This window comes from Gymnoscopelus braueri (genome assembly GCF_963280865.1).
Source record: "Gymnoscopelus braueri genome assembly, chromosome: 7".
Taxonomy (NCBI): Eukaryota; Metazoa; Chordata; class Actinopteri; order Myctophiformes; family Myctophidae; genus Gymnoscopelus; species Gymnoscopelus braueri.
Window position 1 is genome coordinate 16,825,617 of NC_137608.1, and position 8,717 is coordinate 16,834,333.

Sequence of the window (8,717 nt, forward strand, 5' to 3'; positions counted from 1 at the left end):
TTCATTGATATCCTTGGCATGGCCACCCTTGATGGGTAAAATCACCCGAATGCCGGAAGCCTGGGCTTCCCTGTTCTCTGTCCCATGTCTCTGGGGGATAGAATTACTCTTTTATCCACCCAGATTTTATGAGCGAAGTCGATTCCAGTGATATTGCTCAGCATATGAAGGGAGTATCTTGTTATGTTGTTTATTAACATTGAAGAGGATATGAGACCTCACAGTGACCATTCTTAACGTACACAGTATACATGCAAAACCTTTTTAAAGGCAGGAGATACACTATTAATTTGTTTGCACTTAGTTTTTGTTACTTCCCCCCATATGCTTTGAGGCGGGGGTGTCAATTGGATGTGCTGCTATCCCATTACAACATATTGAACGCAGATGATGAACGTCAATAGCATTTCATTTTGGGTGTGGAAGTTGGATGTGAACGTGCTAGTAAAATATAGGTCTACAGTACATGAGCCTCAGTTTTCATTCACACAGCAAAATACTCCAGTGTTGGTGTAAGTCTCAGAGTGTAACAGTATTACACTCTCAGAGTTAACACTCACTGGTAAAAACATGTGCCATCAGGAGGCTGAAGGGGCATTCTATAAACCCTCCTCTCATGTTTCACAATATCACTAATCATCTGTCCTGTCTTTTGTCAGCTCTACATTCCCAGTGGTGGTGTCTTGATATCTGTGAGAGGCCTTCGTATCTCACAGCATTAGGTGCTGAATACTTGACACGCCTCCAGAGAACAGCAGGCATTTGTCACATTTAAAACACCAAACCTCAGCACACTACAAAAACATGTCTAATAAACATGTCAAAAATCAATATCATTTAAATAATTACAGCAATCGACCAACTGGAGGAAATGATGTCATATTATATCATGCAATTTAATTTGTTTCAAGAATGTTTTTGAGATGTGACCATAAATTGGAATAAGACAGAGTAATCCACTCTGTCTCAGCAAAGTAAGGCCATTTGGTTTAAGAAAACAAAATGACGTAGTAGTGAAAATAGTTTCTCCTTGTAAGATGGAAAACTATAATGCCTTGTTAAGAAGGCCATGCATGCATTGTTTATTTTATTTATATCTTTTGCAATGCATAGTCATCTGTGAAACTGAATCTGCACTGCTGGTGAGTGTCAGGGCGATCCAGCCAAGGGGGATTATATGGTTTTCCCCCCTCTGCACAAGGGTGAAATTGATTTAAGATGCACTTGGCCTCTATACATCATATCTACTGTGAAGACTGCAGGCGCAGTCTATCTCCATTGGCAGAAGTGCTGTCTTCAAAAGGCCATGTTGTGTTCAACTCATCCGTGTGTCTAGTCTGCACACACTGACAGCACACATTTTCTGGTCACGTTTCAGTGCAAATATGTTAATAACATAGGTCGTGTCAACGACGTGTGTGGGTGTGGGACAGTATGGTGTGATGAAAAGTGTAGTAGCACTTAACCCCATCTTGTTCCAGTCATCCAGTGGAACAGTTTAGGTTATGATGGCAAAACTGAGCAGCTTTCACGGTAGTCAGTAAGAAAACTGAGGATTCTAACAGGGGCCCTCATCCAAGGTCACTTCAATTATGCATGCACCTCATGGTACCACAACACCACAAAGGCCTTAAAAACAAGGCTCCAGACATCCCAAAACAAACTGGTAAGGCTAATCCTTGGCCTTACATCTACAACTCATCTAACCCCTGCTCACTTTGCTAGGGTCGGATGGCTCAGGGCAGAGGACAGAGTACAACTTGCAATGGGCCTGGTCTACAAGATTCACCTCAATCACAACACCAGAGGTAGTTCCACTGATCACGTCCAACCCAGATTTGGCACAAACAAGAGGTTGAATTCGTTCTCCTGCTCTGCAACAAAAATGTGGAATGCCCTACCAAAAGCAGTGAAGGAGAGTAAAACCCTACTTTCCTTCAAAACTCCCCTAAAAGAGTACCTTCCGGAGGCTGCAATTCAAAACTGGCCCCTATAAAAGTCATAACCTAACCCCCCCCTTTTTTTTCTCGAACTTTTTACTGTACATATTTTTGTTTTTCTTATTTTTCAATTTGTAAACTGTTTATATGATGTTCTGCATAGTAGTGTATATCTGTCTGTCATTTAATGTCACTATGAATCAAGTACATGGGTGATTCTTGGTCTATTGTATTCTAAAAGGAAGTGCTGGAGAATTGAATCTTCCCAGCATGATTACAGTAAAAAAAAAAGAAGGAGAAACTACATAATTATCGTGTAATGCATTGGTTCTCAAAATGGGGTCCGGGGACCCCCAGGGGTCGTTGGGGGGGTAACACATATATGTGTTAATATGGCATCACAATCATTTTAACCACTTAATCCATATTTTATGCTTTGGCTATTAAAAAATAGCAGATATACAAGCTTATAGCGCAGCAACGAGTGTCACACTATGAGCTTGTAGATCTGCAATTTTTTTTGTAATCTTGAAAATGTGTGCAAATCTTTAACTGAAATCTTTAACTGAAATCTTTGCTTCTGGAGGTCCCTGGCACAAAACAATTTCCGATGGGGGGGGGGGGGGGGGGGGGGGTCCACGGCCAAACAATATAAATTTGGAGGTCAATGGCATGAAAAAGTTTGAGAACCACTTGTGTAATATATATTGGACATTACAACCCTCCTCACCACTTACAGTATCTCTGCAGTTAATTAACTCCAGGTCAGGCTCAGGAGAGAGTATATATTGTTCCTGCAGGGATTAGTTCTAAGGTGCGGTGAGACACATGACTCCCACTTAGTGGTCAATCTTTAATGGAAGACAGACAGACTGACATGGAGAAATGCGGTTCTATAACTTTAGGGCTAGGCTTTGTATAAGCACTTTGTATAAGTATGATGTTTACTTTTTTCCATATGTTATTTAGATAGATGTATGCTGTTTCCTTGACTAGATGCTAAGTATGTTATATAATTAGTATGTCATTTAGACAGATGCTAGGTTAGATTTCCCTATAGTTGGTTGACTAGAGTTCTTGCCATTTACTCCAATCTTGCACTTTGTACAGTATGTCGCTAAGAGCGTCTACTAAATGCCTAAATTGTAATGCCAAGTTGATATGTTTTCTATTTTACAGGGAACAGGTATGGAGTTTAGTGTCCAGCTCAAGAGCCTTTCAGAAGGGTATATCATGGTTGGATATACTGTATTAGTTGTTGCTGAAATCAAACCTATGACTTTTTAGTAACAGGATGGTTTTCCAACCACCAGACTGTTCTTCTACCTTACTGAGAGTTTGCACCAACATCAGATGTCGATACCGTGCACAAAGGTCATAGGAATGGGGTGCAGTCAGTGCGGTGCAGTGCACTAGGACACAAAGACAAGCCACGTGTTACAGAGAATTTCAGTTACAGAGACTTTACTGTAAAAAGTGGGCCTCCCTGCATTGATGTGTGAGTACAGTGTGTCTGCTGTCCAGAGAACATGCCCTGTGACACCTTCAACGAACACCTCATTTATCTTCCGAGTCTTGCCATCGTCATTTCTAAATAAAGTTTTAAATGCTGAATGCTTCCAGAGGGGCCCTCGTGTATTGTCCCCCTGAATGCCGATTCCACAGAGACAGTGTGCAGGCGAAAGATGTGTCATAGCCTTTAGCCTCAGATTAGCACCGAAACAACAGCTGTCTGTGATGCGTGCGGTCGCAGCTCTTCGTGGAGAAAGAGGGGGATTTGAATGTCGCTACAATGGTCACATTCTTATTAGTCTAGATTCTGCATGCTGTCACAGAGCCAGCATTCCAGACGACCAGGGGAGTAATTGGCTTTGTGCTGAATGTCAAGGAACCACAGAAACCCCCGTGGAGCCATCAATAAAATGCCAACTGAAATTCAGTTTCAGTATAAGAAAATAATTGTAGCTATATGTGTTGACTAAAACAAATAAAAGCTATTTTAATGTGATAAATATAGCAAATTCTGTTCCAAAACACACTAAACACTAAATCTTTGACAGAAACATTCTTTCTCTGTGCTAGCCTGGGACAATCATCTGCAGTGGTGGTCTGTGCTTGGCTGCTTGCTTCTTGGCCTTAAAGCCCTGCAGCCAATCAAAGCTGTGAATGACTTGAGCCCATCTTAAATTCTCATCGACTTTATACTCACGAAACGAACCATAAATAAGTAGGACTCCAGGCCAACAGCTGAAAACTTCAAAAATGAGTCATAAAGTGGAGTTTGCCTGACATTTAGAACAAATCTATCCCATGTTCCAGCAAGCGCCTACTAACCCCCAACAGCTGCAGAACAGTGTTGATATTTTGTCTCATCCCTGCTGGCACGGGCATTGGGGCAGGGCGGCATGACGGATGGCATGGCTGAATGAAGGCGAAGTTGTTCCTTTGCTGAGAGATCCGTAGTGCCAGTTCACTGCAGCTGTTGGGATAAATTACTGGGAGATTGCATTAGGCCTCCTAGAGGGAGGAGGTGTGACTCTCTGGGCCTTATAGTACGTTGTTCTTGGCTCAGGATCAGCCCATTGGGTCAGTCTCTGCTGCTCCCCAGCACCCAAGGCTGGTTTTCCCATCCCTTAATGCTGTGGTGGTGTTCTCTCCAGTCTCACGCTGAGCCCAGAAAAATATAGAGATCTTTGTTTTATTTGTTCTTTTCGTTTCACAAAAATAAGTTAAAAAGGGTGTTGCCAGAACAACTGCTGTCTGGAAGCGATTTAGCGTGATTTTTTCTCTTGTTTTTCAATGGGATTTCTCACTGGCTCGTTCAGTATATCACTGGCTCTGTCTTGTTTTGTAACAGTGTCATCACTGTGGCTTCAAGAAGCTCTGAGGGGCAGAGACATAAACGCAGATGATGTTATTACAGTAATGTGGACCGATTTAGACACAGTGAATACAATGTATGTGTTGACATGCAGAGCAGCAACACTAGCTACAGTAGACAACATTCCGATTGATTTAACCCGGCTGTACATGGTTAAAGAAAAAGGGGCTTGTGACTGGGAAGATTGTCTGGATTCATTTTTAACCAATTTTGTAAATGTGGGCGAGTGAATGAGAATCAATTTCCCCTCCCTGAGAAACTATACCGTTGAGGTGCTCTTGAGCAAGGCACTATTGCTTTTGTGTAGCTGCCATGTAACAGCAGAAGACTGTAGTTGTATTTGGCATATCCCAGCTGCAAATTTCTGTTAACGTGAAGCAGGATGCTAACTGAGACAATGTCCCCAACATAAAATGAAGTTGTTTTTGTTTTTATTAGTACACAACAGTATCCATATACCATGATTATGTATCTACTTTATGTATGTTCACTTCGCTTGGTTTGTAGGTATAACGTGTCACAATATTAAGAGGACTGAAGCTTGAGATTACATCAAAGTATTCATCACAGTCCTGCGAGACAGAAGGGTAGCTGTCTCTTGTGACTGTATTGTTTACAGATTTATCCACTGTCACCATGGCGCCCAGATGGAGCTCTCTCTTTCATGCCAAGAGCCAAAAATATATCTGAAATCTCTTTAGTGTTTTGGAAGAAGCCTATAAGGCATACTGGATTTCATTTGGTGTTTTATTAGCCCACATAAAGTTCATAGCCTACCTGTTATCTGTTATCTAGTGAAAGACTCTATTGTGCTCAGATATTGACGCAACTAGTTCATCACCTCGTCAAGAAGATTAATGGAAATGTTTAGAGGTAAACCAATCTTTGTTAATTATGTTTCTTATCAATTTGTTTTATGCCCCCAGGTGTTTTTTGTTTTTGTTACTTGTGCCAATCACATGCCAGTCTGGGTGGGATTTTGTGCCGTCTGTGTTGGATCCCCCCACTACTACAATGTGTTGATCTGAATTCTCCGTCACAACCACTCCTCCTCCATAATCTCCAAAGGACTCCATTGTGTCTCGCACAATGCCTTTCTTTGGTGCTCCGTTCAAACCACTGGCCTAGCCCTCAGGAAAGCCCCCTCTCTCCAATGAACACGAGACATGACTGAGTGGGTGCCAGCTCTCATGGAGGGGTAGAGGAAATCACTTTAATGCCTTTAATTGGATTGCTATTGGGTATTAGACCCATGGGTCATGTTTTGCGCTTGAGGTCGCATAAAAAGCCTTCATGTTAGACAGCACGACGGCCAATCAGAAGTTTCCATTCCTCTGTGATTATTAAAAGGACTGAGCTGCTATAGTTCAAGTGTTCCACATCCTGCTCAGTCGATTCCTTTTCAAAGTGACTGTTGCAGGAAATCACTAAAGATTTTCTTAATTAAAGTCACGTTGACGCTGCATACTGTCCACACAAAATGCTTGATCTGCTTTTCTGGACCCGACTGCATGACACATTTCACTGTGTCAGCACGGTCGCAATGTGTTAGCAATATGTTATTGTCAGGGATTAAAATGTCATATTAATAAAAGTGTGGATTAACTTGTTTTGCAGCCTGTGGGTGGTGGCTGATTTAAGCAGTCACACCTGGCCTGGGTCAAACTAATTAGGCACTGGGCTGGGTGTGACATGCACACCTGTTGGTGGCATGTGGCCGGCAAAGCCTCTGTGCATTACTGTAGCCAAGACTAAAATCAGCAAGACTCACCATCTCCGGTTTACTTCTCACATCTGCGTGAATTAGGCGGACGCCTTTTTAAGGAGACCAGAAGCAGGTTGGAGTCTATTAATTTCAATGGAAGAGTGAACGTGAACACAGCTTCGAGAAGACGGCTTAAAGAAGGCCTCTCAAATAGTTGAAGACAACACACACACACCCTTCACACCCATTACAGACTGATGCCCTCAGGCCGTCGTTACAGGGCTTCAACACTTACAAAAAGGGGCTTAGCCAGCTTTGTACCTACCTCTATCAGACTGCTGAACACCTAGGACTGGTGAAGCCCCCCCACCCCCAGCCCCAGGTCAAGGACTTGGACTATTCCACTTGGACGCTATTAAACACGTAAACACATAGGTTGTATATCATCATTTAGATTATTTTATCATGCTTTTAAGTAGTAGTTTTTAATGTGTTTTTATAGTGACCTGGGTATATATGTATTGTGATTGTATGTTGTGTTTTAACCACAAACCACAAACGAAGTAGAAAGAAAATAAAGTTGTTTGAATTTGAATTGAATTGAATTCTGAACCATTCTTTAGCATCGTGGTCACACTGAACTAAATATTGGTCCCGATCGTTACAACCCACACAATATTCCCACAATTCTCATACTAAAATGGCTTTTTTTCAGAGTGACAAATCAGGAGAAATTAGCTTTATTTCTCTGTCCCAGCAACACACTCTCGCGGGATCTAGCACCAGTAAACATTGACATTTGCCGTCAGATGCCGGCGCCCACTTAGGAGACCATTTGTAGGATTTGTGAACCATTTCACCTCTAGTGGCTCCAATTGGAATGGTGTATCTTCCTAAATTAACCATCTTTGACTGTAGTCCCAGGTTTTCAAAAGGTGGCATATCCTTTTCCTGTTCCAGTTCAGTTTCCCATAGCTTTGTTTGATTGGCTTGGCAGCAGATTTTGAACTGCAAACATGTGAAGGCGTCATGTGGCGTCAGAGGTTTGCTACAGTCATGCACAAAGTCGATTGCCACAGAGCCATTTCAGCCAAAGTTGGGCCTGCATGTTTTTGCATGCTGTGTGTGATTAAATACCTTCTTATCTTCATCATACATCTGAGGAGCAAAACATATTTCTGTGCAAATCTCAATGTCAGAATCAGCTGACAAAGGTTGTCTGCTGGATTCCCCTCTTTCAACTAATGCTTTTTAAAGGCTTGTGTCAATGTCACTTTTAGAGCGCGCGTTCCAGAAAACACTCAAGTTGTATGATTAACAGAAGATCACAAATCTATGACATGTCAATCATTGTGTTGTTTATCGTCATGTGTTTTATCCCTTTGGGTGATCTTGGAGTTTTCTTGGCTGGACATTTGCTCTCTTTCCTTTATGTTCACAATAATGAGATGAATACACTGAGGTCCCGGTGCAGTCGTTCAGAGCTGGGTGTGTTATCTTGAGATGTTGGTAGTCTTGAATGCGAAGCGGGGTTTTCTTAGTGGGAGTAAATGACGTCAATACTGGAAAGGACCTGGAGGGGGGTCTCTTGGAGGAAAGTTTTGTTTGAACACAAACCCAGTTGTGTCCATAGAAATATCTGATTGGCTCAATAGTACCGTTTATGGCTTAAAGGTGGCACATAAAGGTGGCACATAAAAAACCTTCAAAAGCTTCACATTCTGGGACCCTGTGGTCTTTGTGCTTCAGTCGACATACAGTGTACTGTTCAACTGTTACTGATGAGAAAAAGTTGCCTGTCGTTTTTATATTCACGAAGATTATTCAACACATTCTAAACATATGGTGAAAACTATTGAGTTTGTCAAGTACCAGTTCACACAGTACACACTGAAGATTCCATTAGCCTAGCAAAGCAAACCATAGAGATACATGTCTCTGTTACCATGGAAACGTGTCGATATTTCTGTTTGTATCAATGGCAGAGTCATATTTACACTGATGAGGCCATATTTCATATTTCATTATCTTGATTTGAGCACAGCTGGAGAGCCTATTTCGGCCAATCAAAATGTTCGGCCGGAACTGCCCGTTGTGTAATACGGTTTGTGTGATCCGTTGAGTGGGGTCATCAGTGGAGCAGAAGGCCCTAGCTGATGTGAACAGGATCAAGTTGAGTCCTGATTTGGCA